Source organism: Nicotiana tomentosiformis, chromosome 1 (genome assembly GCF_000390325.3).
Source record: "Nicotiana tomentosiformis chromosome 1, ASM39032v3, whole genome shotgun sequence".
In the NCBI taxonomy this organism is placed as follows: domain Eukaryota; kingdom Viridiplantae; phylum Streptophyta; class Magnoliopsida; order Solanales; family Solanaceae; genus Nicotiana; species Nicotiana tomentosiformis.
Window position 1 is genome coordinate 44,455,747 of NC_090812.1, and position 16,624 is coordinate 44,472,370.

A 16,624-nucleotide genomic window follows, 5' to 3' on the forward strand; every position below is an offset into this window, starting at 1 on the left:
AGATTCACCTGAGTCCCTAGACCTCTCTGAAATGACCTCCAAAAATGTGCTGTAAACTGAGCCCCACGGTCAGATATAATAGAAACTGGTACTCCGTGTAGCCGCACTATCTCCTTAATATATAACTTTGCATAATCTTCTGCTGTATATGTAGATCTGACCGGTAGGAAGTGAGCTGATTTCGTGAGCCTATCGACTATCACCCATATGGAATCGAACTTATGATTAGAACGAGGTAAACCCGTGATAAAGTCCATGTTTATCGCCTCCCATTTCCATGTCGGGATCTCTATAGTCTGCATTAGCCCTCCAGGCTTCTGGTGCTCTATCTTCACTTGCTGGCAACTAGTACATTGGGCGACAAACTCAGCAATGTTCTTCTTCATATCATTCCACCAGTACACATCCTTAATGTCATGATACATCTTCGTCGACCCAGGATGGATGGAATACCATGAATAATGTGCCTCTGACATAATCCTGTCTCGTAGCCCTGCTATATCTAGAACACACAAACGACCCCTATATCTGAGAACCCCATCTCCCTTTAGCTCTAACAGTGGTTTCTTCTGCTGCGGAACTCGCTCTCTCAGCTCGACCAACTCTGGGTCCTCGTACTGCCTTTCCTTGACTTCCGCTATGAGGGATGATTTTGTAGTGTTTTGGAGTACAACTCCACCATCCTCAGAATCTACTAACCAAACCCCCAACGAAGACAATTGATGAATCTCTCTAGCTAATTGTCTTTTCTCGGGATCTACATGTGCTAAGCTACCCATAGATCGGCGACTTAATGCATCTGCTACAACATTAGCTTTCCCCGGATGGTAGAGAATGTTAACATCGTAATCTTTCAATAACTCAAGCCATCGCCTCTGTCGCAAATTCAACTCTTTCTGCTTGAAGATATATTGCAGGCTTTTATGATCAGTAAATACATCAACATGAACACCATATAAATAATGCCGCCATATCTTAAGTGCATGGACAACCGCAGCTAACTCGAGGTCGTGGGTCGGATAATTCTTCTCGTGCTTCCTCAACTGCCTTGAAGCATACGCAATTACCTTCCCATGTTGCATCAGGACACATCCTAACCCGACACCTGATGCATCACAATACACGGCATAACCCTCTAGACCCTCTGGAAGTGTTAGAACTGGAGCTGAGGTCAACCTGTTCTTAAGCTCTTGGAAACTCCGCTCACAAGCCTCTGTCCATTGAAACTTAGTTTCTTTCTGTGTCAACTTCGTCAATGGTGCCGAAAGGGAAGAAAAACCCTCTACGAACCTCCGATAGTATCCTGCTAAGCCTAGAAAGCTACGAACCTCTGTCGGAGTGGTAGGTCTAGGCCAATATTTCACGGCCTCAATCTTCTGAGTGTCCACCTTTATCCCTTCATCTGATACAATATGCCCTATGAATGCTACAGACTTCAACCAGAACTCACATTTAGAAAACTTAGCATACAACTTACGATCACGGAGGGTTTGGAGTACCGCTCGTAGGTGGTCCGCATGCTCATCCTCTGAACGGGAATAAACCAGAATATCATCAATAAATACTATCACGAACAGATCTAAAAATGGTCGGAATAGGCTATTCATCAAGTCCATAAATATAGCGGGTGCATTAGTCAACCCGAAGGACATGACAAGGAACTCGAAGTGGCCATATCGGGTCCTGAAGGCTGTCTTCGGAATATCTTTTTCCCGAACTCTGACCTGGTGGTACCCCGACCTCAAATCTATCTTTGAAGAGCATCTAGCCCCCTGCAACTGATCAAACAAGTCATCGATCCTTGGAAGTGGATACTTATTCTTAATAGTTACCTTGTTCAGCTGCCTATAATCGATACACATCCTCAGCGAGCCGTCTTTCTTCCGCACAAATAGTACTGGTGCACCCCAAGGTGAGGTACTGGGCCTGATGTAACCTTTCTCCAGCAAATCTTTTAACTGCTCCTTCAACTCCTTCAATTCGCCAGGTGCCATTCTATACGGAGGGACGGATATTGGTTGAGTTCCTGGAAGCAAATCGATGCTAAAATCAATCTCTCGCTCTGGAGGAATACCTGGAAGCTCATCTGGAAACACATCTGCATACTCTTTGACTACGGGAATAGACTGAAGTGTAGGTATCTCAGCATCTGCATCTCTAACTCGCACAATATGATAAATGCACCCTTTTGCGATCATTTTCCTCGCCTTCAGATAGGAAATAAACCTACCTCTGGGTGTTGGTGTATTACCTACCCATTCAAGGACTGGCTCACCCGGAAAATGAAATCTGGCTGCCTTTGCTCGGCAATCAACTGTGGCATAGCAAGCTGCCAACTAGTCCATGCCCATGATAGCATCAAAATCCATCATCTCTAGCTCAACTAGGTCAGCTGAGGTCTGACGACTACAAATTGTCACCGTACAACCTCGGTAAACCCGTCTAGCAATAATCGATTCTCCGACCGGTGTAGATACCGCAAAAGGATCACTTAGTATTTCAGGCACTATACCAAACTTCCTCGCGACAAATGGGGTAATATACGATAAAGTAGATCCTGGGTCTATCAAAGCATAAGCATCGTGAGAGCAAATGGTTAATATACCTGTCACAACGTCTGGTGAAGACTCCTGGTCCTGTCGACCCGCTAAAGCATAGATACGGTTCTGATTACCACTTGAACTGGAACCTCTACCTCTGCCCCGACCTCTACCAGCCGAAGACTGAGACTCGCGCCCTGAAGGATGCACGGACATAGATGATCCTGTTGCTGAACTCGCTGGTTGTGCCATTCCCCCCGAATCTCTATTTGGGCAATCTCGCATCATATGCCCTGGACGCCCACATGTATAACAAGCATCAGAACCTACTCGGCATTGGCCCAAGTGTCCTCTACCACAGATGTCACACCGTGGAGGAAATGACCATGTCTGCGCAGATCCTCGCTGTCGCTGCAAACCCGACGCCCGTGAGCTCTCACCTGGTCCTGACTGAGTATAGCGGTCATTCCCGTAACCCTGTAACTGAGGTGGCGGAGGCCTAGGTGGCCGTCCGAAGTACTGGGTCCTATAACTACCCTGATATTGCTCATGAGACCTGGGAAATCTCATCCTCTTACGTTGCCCTTGCTCAGCCCTTTCTGTACCCTGCTGCCGACGCCTACCCCTTTCTATATTCTGGGCGAATGCCTGAATCCGGGAGATATCCATACTATCCTGCAATGCAGTGGTGGCACATGCCTCGGTTAACTCTGGGGCTAACCCTGCTATAAACCTGTGAATCCTGTCCCGCATAGTAGCAACTATGGATGGTGCATATCTGGCCAATGAGTCAAAATGGAGACTATACTCTCGAACACTCATATTACCCTGCTTGAGGGCTAGAAACTGATCGACTCGAGCCTGTCGGATCTCCCGTGGTAAGTACTGGTCAAGGAAGTCATCTGAAAAATTCCCCCAAATAGCTGGAGGTGCATCACGTCCCCTGGACCTCTCCCATCCCTCATACCAAAGGATGGCTATATCTCAGAGTCGAAAAGCTGCTAGCTCAACTGCCTCTTTCTCCGTGGCATGCATAACACGAAAGATCCTGTGAAGCTTATCTATGAAATCCTGTGGGTCCTCCCTCTGATCTATCCCCGTGAACTCTGGGGGACTCAAAGCAATAAACTCTCGGACCCTTGAACTCCCAGACCCCTCAGAAGTTCCTGCACTAGCTGATGCCCTAGCCTGTTGCTGGGTAGCTACCAACTGTGTCAACAAATGCACCGCACTCCTTAAGTCCCGATCTGATGGAAGTGGAGGGGGAACTGGATGTGCGGTTTCCCTAGGAATCTCTGTAGTTGGTGGAGGAGCCGGTAATGGCTGAGTAGGGGGCTCACCTTGAGCCTCAGACTGGGCCCCATCTACTGGGGGTACCCTGCTGGTCCCCTCACCTACTGCTGTATCTCTCCTCTGGCTAGCCGTAGTCTTCCTAGTCAACGTCATCTGTGCATGCAAACACCAACACATAAGTTTAATTCAAATTTCCTATAACTCAGTTCTATAGCACGATTTAGATTTCAAAGAAGGGTAACCAACTCCTAAATGCCCTGTAGTTCCCTGCTTATATAATGTGGTGCACAATACATCTATAAACAAGACCCTACTAGACACGGCTTGTAGACTCCCTAGGACAGAACTGCTCTGATACCAAGTTTGTCACGCCCCGAACCTAGGAGCGATACAAGCACCTGGTGCCTCACCTAACCTGGCGTACCAAATTGCGACTAAGGGACTCTGAACACATAATGTCATACTTTGGCCATGGGGCCACCTTGCAAGACAATTTGCGAAGCAAAATATAAAACTGAATGGAAACTAGCGCTAACTAAACATCAATATAAAGCTAGGCTGAAAAGGCCGTCATAGCTACTACAGCTGACAAACCACCAAATTATACATACCAGGCCTACAAACCCAACATACTGCACTAACCAACAGGATATGTCTACAAGCCTCTACTGATAGATGTACTATGATCGGAACAGGGCCCCGACCTACCCATAACATATATACAGATATACATAAGATGTACACAACACTCTAGACCTGGCAACTCCGAAAGGCGTGGAGCTTACCGATCAGGCTGAACTCGGGAAACACCTACTGAGGAGATCTACTCGTCTGTCTATCTGAACCTGCATGCATGAAATGCAGCGTCCCCGGAAAAGGGACGTCAGTACGAAATAATGTACCGAGTATGTAAGGCAATAACATAACTGAAAATCGAAACTGAACTGATAATATAATAACTGGAAGTAACTGGGAGTCAAAGATGATCTGGAGATATACTTACCTGCTGATACTGACTCAACTCCTTCAATATAGTAAGTAAAATAATTGTACGGCCTTATAAGGCTCGGTATATATAACTGCTCTGCCATAGTAGGCTCGCTCATAGGCGCTCGGCCATACTAGGCTATGTATCTCGACCATGCTGGGCTCGCTCATAGGCGCTCGGCCACAGTAGGCTTGGTATATAACTTATCATCTGATCAGAGGTTGCCCAATAGGGGCCTGCCCATCGATTATAGCTCGATGGTAATGAAAATACTGTAATACTGTATATATAGGCTTGCTGCTCTCTTGACTGGAAGAAGACAATACTAAAATTGAATATAGAGTCTCGATAAGGAATAATATTGTAACTTATGAGAATAGAATAGTGTGAATAAATTCATGAATATGAACTTCTCTTTTTGTCTCATTACTAACACATGTAGCTACGAGATCATGCCAAAATGAAGGAAGGCTTAGCCTTAACATACCTTATCACAATCTTTCCAATCACCAAGTTGAACTCACCTCTTTGCACCTTAATCTACAAGAATGATAATAATACTATCGTTAAGTTATGAAAGGTACAACTATCGCACAACGAACGACAAACTTATTTTGTATTAAAACGGGCAGCATCTCCCCTATAATCCTTACTTCCTCCAAATTCAAGATAACACCAACAATACAAGAACAGAACAATAAAAACATATATACATCATTTTCCAGCCCTATATACACCATCAAATACTACCAAACAGCCCAACACACCCCAATCTCTTCGTACACAAAACGACCACCGTAGTAGTGTCAAACGACCCGAAAATGTTATGACGAACGACCAGCCAACCACCCTACATTTATATGGTGTTTATAAACCCTCTTCCTCCTCCAAAACTCCACAAAATAGTAATAAAACACGCAGCCCAACAGCAACACAAAACAGTCCACAAAACAGTCCGCTACAAGTGAATAACTCGAACTCACGGCTTCCGATCACCGTCCCGTGAGTTCTTACAAGTATAGAACGACTTACCATGAATTTACAGAAGAAAAATTGGATGAAAGAGAGCAGTAAACTCACCTTATTTGTTGGATAACTCAGCTCTTATCTTGGTTCTTCAAACTCTAGGTTTTACCTCCAATTAGAACTTGAAAGGGAGAGAAAATCAATTAGGGTTTGTGGGAAATTTTTGGGAGCATTCTTTGCAGAGCTTATGTCTGGTTATTATGCTATATTTTAAGTCTAATATATGAAGAAAATAGGCCCTTAAAAGGCCTCTTTGGACGACCCGAAATGGCCCATTTTTGGGCTTTCATTTAAGCAAGTAGGTGACACACCTACTTGTCACCTAGCAGCTTGCGCAGTATCGCACAAATGCCCATATCTTTCTACTCCAATGCCGTATTGACAAACAGTTTAATGCGTTGGAAAATAAACTCATAGATCTTTAATTTGATGGGTGGAACACCCCATAACTCTAAGTATATTGGGAGAAAATCGCAGTTACATTTGACCCAAAATTTCAGTAAAACTTATGAGTGTAACTTGTGATGACTTTCATCGACTTTTGTTCCACAACTCGCTTGACATTAAAACATAACACACGGATGTCATACGACTAATATAAATCATAACATAATCTCCTTATCATGTTAATCACCCTAGTCTCACCCCAAAGGTACATGTTATAACATTCCCAACTTGTCGACTTTCGACGAAACATTGTTTTATTTAATTGCTTTAGCTTCTGAACTGTCCAACCCTCTTTGTACTTGTTGTTCATGATCTTCAATATTTGTAACCTCAGAGATAACATGATTAACTTAATTTATATACTTTTAAATATTATCTCATTTTTGGTCCTACATTAGTTTGCTTACGACGCATTTTTACGTACGAAAATATAGGGTGTAACAGTTTTAGCATGACAATTACAATCAGATACTCAAGGGTATAACAGGAAGGGTGAAATTCTTGCCTTAATGGGGCCTTCTGGCAGTGGGAAAGCAACCTTGTTAAAGATATTAGGAGGAAGATTGCAAGAATATATCAGAGAAACTGTCATATACAATGACATCCCATATAATACAGCTATCAATAGGAGGTATATTACCTATCCATCAATAATTTTTTTTCCTTCTCTCTTTCTATTGCCTTAAAACCAAGAATATATAAAAGTCTTTCTTTCAATGTACATGATTTTGTATTAACTTCAATACCGAATTGAGCAATGTTGTTCTAGGTGGGTTTCGTGACACAAGATGATGTGCTTTTTCCACAATTGACTTTAGAGGAAATCTTGGTATTTGCTGCATTCTTAAGACTTCCAAGCAAGATGAGTCGACGTCAGAAGTATGAAAGAGCTAAAGTGATTATTAAAGAATTAGGCCTGGAAAGGTATGTGAGCTACCTTTCCATGAACTTCCTTCTCGCCCTTTATTACAAAGCACTACAATCTAAAACTGTCAAAAGAAATTGAACATGATTGATGCAACTATTCATTCCGGAATTTCACAATCATAGATGTCGTCACAAGAGAATAGGTGGAGGACTTATTAAAGGCATAGGGTATGAAATCCTTGTTGGTCTTTCTCTCCTCTTGCTCGATGAACCAACTTCAGCCCTTGATTCGTCCTCCGCAAGGAAGGAATGAGTCGTTTCCCCTTTCCATCTTTCGGTAGCATAAAGAAAATAGATTCAAATTGACAGACCATCAAAAGCGTGAGAAAAATGGGGCAAGTGTACATTAGGCCATGTGCAACAAACAAAGTACAAGGATAGAATCGTACCCTCATAGTCCTCAATCTTTGGCACATCTGGATCGGGATCGGCAGAAATTCACTCGGTCTACGCGTCCACCGGGGCACCATACTTACTTTTTTCTTTATGATATAAGGAGTGCATGGAACTTCATAAAAATCGAATATAATTCACTCTATACCAATATCCCTGGAACAACTATAAAATAAACTCTATCTTAGTCTACCAAACTTTGACTTTGACTTGAAAGAGTAAGTTTTCGCCTCTGTTGTTGAAAAGTCAAGACCCGTTGGGGAAACTATTCTAGACCCACCTGCCGGCCCTAAATCTATCTTACTTTTCCACGGATCGGTGGATATGAAATAGAATGAATTCCAGGACATAGTCACCGGTATACTGTGATCCAGATCCCGTTAGGGCCAGAAATGAATAGGAAAGACTCACTTTCATCATAGGAGAAAGGGATCGCACTAAAGCTAGAGAAGCTCTTTTTCGCGATATAGGTTTAATTAAATTAATTCAGTAATTAAGGTCGTACCTCGTCAAATGAAAAAAAAATCAAGTTGGCTTTTCGTTGTGCTCCTTTTTTTTTACAGTTATTGGGCGGAGAGAGGGAGGCAACGGAAAATTTTAGAGTCGAGTTTATGCTCTTTCCAGCTTTTTTGATAAGCTTTTCATAGCCGTAGTCGTACACAATTACCCTTGCAGGGGAATCCACTTCTGAGATGGAGAGAATCCCGGGATGCATATGCTCTTTTCAGGGTTGAAGGAAGAAGTAAGCGCAACTATTGGACTTCTTTGTGGTATGGCAGCAGTAGCAAAGAAAGAAGCTGCTCACTCTGCTTTACCGACAAAGGGGTGATTATCATACGGAAATGAAACTAGTAAAGTACGATACCGAAACTCTTGCTTTCGTCTTGTCTTTACTCTTCCCCCCATCCTCCCGTCGCCTATCCACTTGACTCTAATACCTGAATCTCCTTTTATTTGAAGTTTATTTGACATGAATGAACCCGAAGAGACGTACCCGCTACTTCTGCTTTCTGCCATATGGGTTCAGTTTCATAATGTTATTACTAGACTCCATTTATTGAATTTGGTCTAGCTATATTACAAGCTTATGTTTTTACGATCTTAATCTAATTATAGTAGATAACCAACTTTCTTAATAAAGAGAAGTTGGGGACATAGTATACCTCCTACTATAAGAGCGATTCCCAAGGACCGGAAGGGGAAAGATTGAATCATGATAAACTGAGCCCCCGGCTAGAAATATCAGGAGGGTTAGTGTCGTCTTAAGAAGGAATACCCAACATCTGGAGTCAGCTTCGATCACAAGGTGAGAAGAGCGGACCATTGGAAGTCTCAGTTCCTATCCGCCCAAGGTAGAGAGTTAGATTTCAAATATAATGTTTTATTGATCAACCCTTCTCCGCAAACTCTTTCAGTTGTTGGATGCGCAAAATAACCTATTCCCCTTTACGGTGACTTAGTTACCTTTGACACGTTATACCTGGTTGCACGTAATCTTTACTTTTGCCTTTCAGTCGTGCAGTTGGACTGACTCATTACTTTAAATTGAAATTTGAGACCGAGCCCTGCCTCTCACCTTTTGATTTATTGCAAGGAAAGACTAAAAAGAAAAAAAGAAGCTTTCGGCGGACACAAGCCCTCGGGACTTGACAATTGGACACTGGGAAGCTTGCCTCTTAATACTGGGTCCTTCGTTTGGAATTGCCCTTTTCTTTTCCAAAATGGAATTCCTCCTTGCATTCCCCTTTGACCTATGCCAAACTTCACTTTTGTTGTTACTAGGTGGAAGGATTTAATCAACGTCGGTATCGGCAACCAAGACACCCTTCTCTATCGAATGAATCTTCTAATCATCATCTTCAAACCACGACTCCAATCACGGTTTCCAGTTGACTTTTTCTCGATTGACAGGGGCAGGAGAACACTTCACAAAATGTGCATTGACAGCGAGCGAGATCTTTAAAATTCAATTAGAACAGCACTGGGTGGCTAAGATATAGGATTCTTGACCGAGTCACGTGGATCACAAAAATGGATCTATGATTTCAAGTCCACTCGTTAATTTCAAGAAAACCGAATCAATTGACTTTTTTCCCAGCGATGCCTCCAACTCGAGATTTTTCTTCATAGAACTGGCCATCAAATGTATATTCATCCATCTATCAGCTGCGTCTTCTTTAGTGGATAAAAGAGAGACTCGTTTCATAGGTAGCAAGGATAGGAAGAAGGGTTTCAATGAAGGCTGATGTTGAGGTTTTTATTCCAACTAGCGAGGAAAGACCTCGTTTTGGTCCTGTAGAATGAACGTGAAAAGCATAATCCTCATAATTGTATGATTCACATACCTCACCAAATGAACAGATAAAAGATCGGGATAGCCAGGATGACCTATTTCAAGATCAGATGATCCACCACTTTGTCCGCTTGGGAGGGCTAACCCGGATAGGTCCGATACGAGGGAAACAACCCATAAAAGAGAGATCGGATGCCCTTTTCGATGCAGTTCACGATGCGGAGCTGCCAACTAGCTAAGCTGGGTAGTTTTTTGTTAGAATATCTATCCTAGTAGGAAAATGGAAAGAATATACTATACACTATAGGAGAGTCAAAGAATAGGCATGTTGGAACTATATCAAGATTAGAATGACAAGGAATATCCGTATCTGTATATAATAAGTTGGGCTCTATAATTCCCGCCCACCTCATTAATATTTGGAGGGAAGAATCTGACGGTATCCTGATGATCAAGGGACAGGGACACTGTCAACATGGTATGGTTCTTTTTTATCACCCCGGATGACGCACACTACTTTAAATAAAGCGCAGTGAATAATACGCCAGACTGCCTAACCAGTTTAACCATTCTCTTATAGAACGGGTAAGCCGTCAGGTCAAAGTACGTAATTGAGGATTGCCTCTCTATGACAAATGTCTTCCTCCTCATTTTCTAATAACAAATTCAAATAGGCTTGACCCTTCTGCTTGGGTTATTTGTGTATGTTGGAACCTCCGCATAATCTTTGATTATTGACTTCTCCATAATCGAACCTACCATAGACCCCTGTTGATAACCTGTCCTTGTAACTTTCCTATGTATGGTCTCTCCACTAAGCTTTGATCTACACACACTAGCTTCCTTGGAGACTACTTCCCTTCTGCTGGTCTTTCGTCCATTCCCTATGGTCTTTGGTAAGTAGCATATAGTTCACTTTCATCTATGGATTGCCCCGCTCCCTTTTCAACTTAGTTATTAGTACTTTGGAGTGGTGCATACTCTCCTGCTTGGCTATTGAATGAATCTTATGCTTGTCAGGTCCACTCCTCTGTTTTCTCTTGCCTATCGTCCACTTCGGTGAATCCAATCCCTGAAAGATGATCTCTTCCACTAACCCCCCCTCCCTTGCTAACTAAGGCTGAGGTGGTGTCAACCAAAGGATCAATAAGTTCTCACATGAATAGTCATTTGAATATTTTCTCAGTACTTAAACCTTCAATCACACGGATTCGTCGTTCACCTTCTCAAATCGACGAAGCCTACTTGACCTTTGTATTCCCTGCCCCCATACCTGGATGAAGGAAAGTAATAGCTAGAAAAAGTGGTTATTCCATCGATGGCATAAGATGAACCGAGGAATCCAACCAAATATGGATGAATAGGCATGTGGGAACGACATTGCTTGCATTGATTCAATTGATTTGAAGCGTAGGTTATACGATACATATATAGTTTTCACTAGGGGTTTTTACCGAATTATTCACAAGCCTGTCAGAAGCAACCTCAGCAGAAAGATACTCTTCTAGAGTCTCGTCCATCGTCTGCTTAGGCGACTATTAAATAGCCTTTAGATCTTCCTGGGATATAGTGTTGTAGCATTGCAAGAAGCCCATGAAGCGAAGGGAATGAGCTCGGCTGCTTCTCTTCCACACTTCTTTTTCTCTGTGCCCGTTCCGCATGCGATTCGCACGCCATTGACACTTTGCTCTCCTATTAATCTTCATTGGACGGTTCGGATGGACTTCGCCGTTCTTTCCCAACTAAAATCAAAAGGGCTATATCATATCGAGATGTCGATTCATTTTCCGCCCCCAATGAGATGGGGAATTTGTAACCCCTTTTTAGACTTTTGGGCCTTTCATCTTTCGGAATCGAGACCCGGTCTGGCTCACGTTGTTCCAACAACCGGCGGGGAGCACCTCAGTGTAAGATCGCGCACAGTAACTGGGAGTCCTATTACACCTAAGGCCAACTTCAATTCACCAAACCAAGGTTTATCTCATCTATTCATTATAGACCCGTACAAGGATATTGAGTAGACGGTTGATGTATCACACTAGACCCTATCTTTCGTAGCATGCATTCCCATATGTCTCGCAACAGATTCGGTAAGCTACGTGTCCGGTGCATGGAGAATTGCCTTCGGTCCCCCAAACTTACTTACTCGTGGCAACCTTCCGGCCGCCTAATAACCTATAACGCTAGTCACTACTCCCACTGGGGCTAGGAAGTAAGCCCCACAACCCAAAGCGGTGAAGAACAAATAGAATTTGCTAAAAAAGCCGGCTAACAGGGGTATTCCTGCGTATGAGAACATAGTAATGGAGAAGGTAATAGACAAAATAGGATTCATTTTGGCTAGAGCGTCCAAATCAGCTATATATTTGACACGGGTTTGCCGTAATGCTAAAACTATGGCAAACTCATCTATCATCATTGATGCATAAATAAAGATACCAATTAGTAGTGATTGAATTCTTTCTATGGTTCCACATGAAAAACCAGTACAATATAACCTACATGTCCAATTGAAGCAATGCTGCAGAAAAAGATTTATTGCAATGTAGCTCCATAAGAACCATAAATAGAAACACGTGAAATATTAGCAGAAATAGAGATTTTAGGCGCAATAGAAAGGAATGTTGTAACCGGGGTAGGTGAACCCTCATAGATATAAGGTGCCCACATATATAGAGTCAAAAGATATATAGAGTCCAAAAGGTAGGGTGTTTTCTTTGGGGCTCGAGAGATGGAATAGATAGGGCCCCGCAAGTTTTGAACTCGCCGCTGGGGAATTCACATGAAAGGGAACGAGGAATTCTCAACGAAAAAAGTGCTCTATGAACCGAACGTGAAAGTAGTTTTCCATCAGATGGCTTTTCATGTAACTCTACTCTCGACTTGGATTATATATCCAAAAAGGTCTGCTTTCGGCCATTCCACATGTTTCCTAGATGAGACATGGTTATCTGAAGTGGATTCTCTCTTTTTTAGTAGATGCCGAACCTGTTGTGCCCCATTGACTAAGAAGGGGGCGGACATAGTAGCTACATGGACCCCTTCCTTTCTGTTGTTGCTAGTGCTTTCCCGGACCGAGCCGGAATGTTTTATTATAAAGGAAAGGCAAAGCCCGAAGGCAGCTATCCTAATAAGAAGAGTAAAATGAGGAGAGGGGCCGACAATCATACCACGATGGTCAAAAAACATGTTCCATTCAGATAAAACGCATTGTAGGTCATCCTAGGCCATCTTCGTTTTCGATGAAAAAACAATCTCGATCTCCGAAAGCGTTTTCCTTCCCCCGGCGCACCTCCCTCCCTTCGTCGAGCCTTTCCTTTAATGGTCGGGGAAAGCATTCCTTTATCTGAACTTGGTGGAGATTCTTTCTAGGCTCAAACAACTTTTAAAGGGTCCTAGCTACGCCGTGCATTCAATACAAAATCTAGAAAGCTGCAGGGATGACAAAAGGAGGGTAATTTCCTGTGTTGCACTAAAACAAAGGACCTAAGAGATGAGCGTCTTCTCTTAGGTTTCTTCCTCCCGCGCCTGTCGCCGCCCGACCCGCATTAGAGGGGAAGATTAGCAAACCGGGAAAAGAAAGAGGGAAGGGGAGCAACATCTTATTCTATTTGCGAGAACTTCTAAATCGTAGAAGCATTCAGAATGGGCTCCGCGTTCATTTTGTTGGCAGAAATGATCCACGCCATTCGGGGCTTCGGGTAACCCAAAAACGAAGTCTTTTGACTTGAGAATCAATTATAGATTGACAAGAGATAGATAAATGATATATATATATATAGTTCTCACAAAAATATTGTGAGATAAAAAGTAGATGGATCCTATCCCCTATATCGAACACTCGTTCCTATCTATTCATAGAAAGATCTTCGTCAAATACCGGACTTTGCCTTTATTTAGGAATTACTCATATCCAAAGCAGCTTTTCACAACCACCCCACCCCATTCAACTAGTTGGGGGGGTTGTTCGCCTTTTGGATCAAACAAAGTAAGTAGTAGGGGCTTCATAGCAACTTTCATTCTTAATGAAATCGAAGAACCAACCTTTAGTCAATAGGAGCTCTACCTCCCTCTTTCCGACCTCATCACTTCAATTCAAGGGCAAACCATTTTCCTAGTCACTGGGCTGAGTGCACCTTTGGTACTTCAATAGGACGAGCTATTTGATAATGACTTCTTTTGTTTGGTAGGGCGACAAAAGGTTAATTCAATGACCGAAACAACCGTAAACTCGAGAGGGTTGCCTTTGGAGAAGCGTTTTCTGGTAAACAAAGCCTCACTCCGATTATGTCGTGAGGCTGACTGAATTTAATCAATAAACATGGAAATGAAATGTTGTTCATTCCCTTTCGTCAAGCAGGCATAAAAACCACTTTGACTTAGACTCTATTTGAACAAAGCAAAGAAGGAGGGGGAATGGATAAAGGAAAGGGACAAGGGCAGTCTTGCTTGGCGCGAAGGCTGCTGGTTCGGGGGTAGAGTACAGTACTAAAGGTCCTCGGACTTCCAGGCGGCTTTCCTTTTGGGCAGTTGTTCGCCGTTGGATCTCGCCAACCTGTAAACACTTAAAAATCCCTCGACTTGGGTGATGATGGCTTCGTCAGGTTCTGGAACCACCACATGTTTGTCAACCCAGTTACAATCCTTCTTGACTTCGGAGAGAAGAGGAGGGGTTTTCGACTTTAAAATCAGCATTGACCGGGCACCTCCCCCCCCCCCCCAAGATGAACATTTTTAGAGGAGGTTCCGGTGCTGGTTCCTCCTCTAAAAATTCAATTGTTATGCGATTTTGAGGGTAAATATAACCTTATTTAATGGAGTATTAGTTATTGAATAGATCGTCTCTCTATTCATTCGAATTGAATTTCCATTCGTAAATGATTTAATATAAATATAAATGTAATTATATAATTATCAGACCCTGTAATTTGAAAGCATATTTTGGATCAACCATACATTAAATTTAATTTGATACAGTAATATTAATAGAGTAAAGTTATTCATTAATTCAGAATTTCAAAAAGAAACAAATATATGAGTTCTGTCCTATAGCTGCCCGAAAAGGAACTGCAGTGATCTTGAATAGGGATACTACAACGATAAATAGAATCCCCATAAAAATACCACTAGATCGAGCACTGGTGATTTCGTATCCGGTCAAAATCTTGGCTAGCTGATCGAAGTGGGTAGCTCCAGTAGACCCATAGATCATGGAACATATAGGGTGGGTAGGCCTAAGCACCACACTACACATATAGACGCAAAGCCCCCTCGTTACCGTACATGCGACTCTCACCGCATACGACTCGCACAAAGACTCCTAAATCCATCCCGAGCCCTTTCTTCCACATCTCCTCTCCAATCCTCGATCAAACTTGCATTCCCCAGGCGCTATGAAATGGGGGGGGGGGGGTCTTTACTTCATCTATCGTATGTATTTTCTTGTCTTCATTTCAAACCAATGAGGCCTTATGGCAGACGCATGCGTGTAGGAAGGCCGACGACTATAGAAGATAAAAGACTACGACTACAAGACAGGCCGAAAGCGACTCCCTTCTATTCTCGTTGGGATTGGATATAGATTGGAAATCTATAGATCGTAGTAGTTCACCAACCTCTCTAACTAACGTACGATACAATTTCACTTCACGGAACGACCAAAACAAAAGAAAGAGCTTTGCTCAGTTGGCCTTCGTACGCTGACGAATGCCTCTTTTCTCCTCTCTGAAGTCTATAACATTCAAGTGGGAGAGGTAGGATTCGAACCAATGTAGAAAACCTTGAACAGATTTATAGTCTACCACTTTTGACCACTCGGCCACTCTCCCCTTCCCGGGCCGAGGACACCCTCAATGGGTTCTAATTCTATAAAGGGGGCGGCGCCCTGAATCAATGATAAAGCTTATCGATTTAATTGAAGGGAACTAAGACGATTAGCTTAGCTAGCATTCTAGGAGAATCTAGTCATTTAGTCAGTTCATAACTATCTCTGTAAAGCAAGGGGTAAAGCTTCTACGAAAGTTTCCCCCTCATGCAGTCGTCGGCCTTCCCCAGCCCCCTCTCGTCGCTTCTGGCATAGCTGCGAGTTCATGAGCAGGTGAATGAAAGAGCCATGTTCCTAAAAGAAAAATGACCCTCTTTGTTTTCTTTCCTTCCCCTATCCCTTCAAAGCCCTTATATAGGTTGGGCGCTAGCAGTTTTCTAATATAATAAAAAGTCAGGCTCTTCTGCTGAGCAAAGCTACGAGCCTTCTTAAATATAGCTTACTCTTACCAAGCCTAATCTGCAAAAATAGGGCTACAGCAAGCAAAGAAAGCTTTCCCCCTTCGTTTGTTGTGTGTCATGCCTCACCGCAGGCACCGAATGAATGAAATGAGTGGAGATCCTCCTTCCCCCTTGCTAATTACCAAGAACTTAGTTGCCACTTGTAAATTAGACCATCCCTCCAAAAAAGAACTCGGAGCCTAAAGAGAAGAGAGTTCAATCTACAAGAAATTGGCAGAGCTTTAGCCATTGGGCCACATCCATCTATCCTAAACAGTAACCCTTTTTTTGTTCGTTCTTCGAATGACGCTAGTGGAGACTAAACCATTCCCCCTAATGAAGATACTACTCCAGTCTTTCCAGTGGATCCTTCTTATCCCTAAGAATTGAACGAACCAAGTTAACCTATATGAGAGTGAGGAATAAAAATCAACAATCAGCTTACCGCTTTTG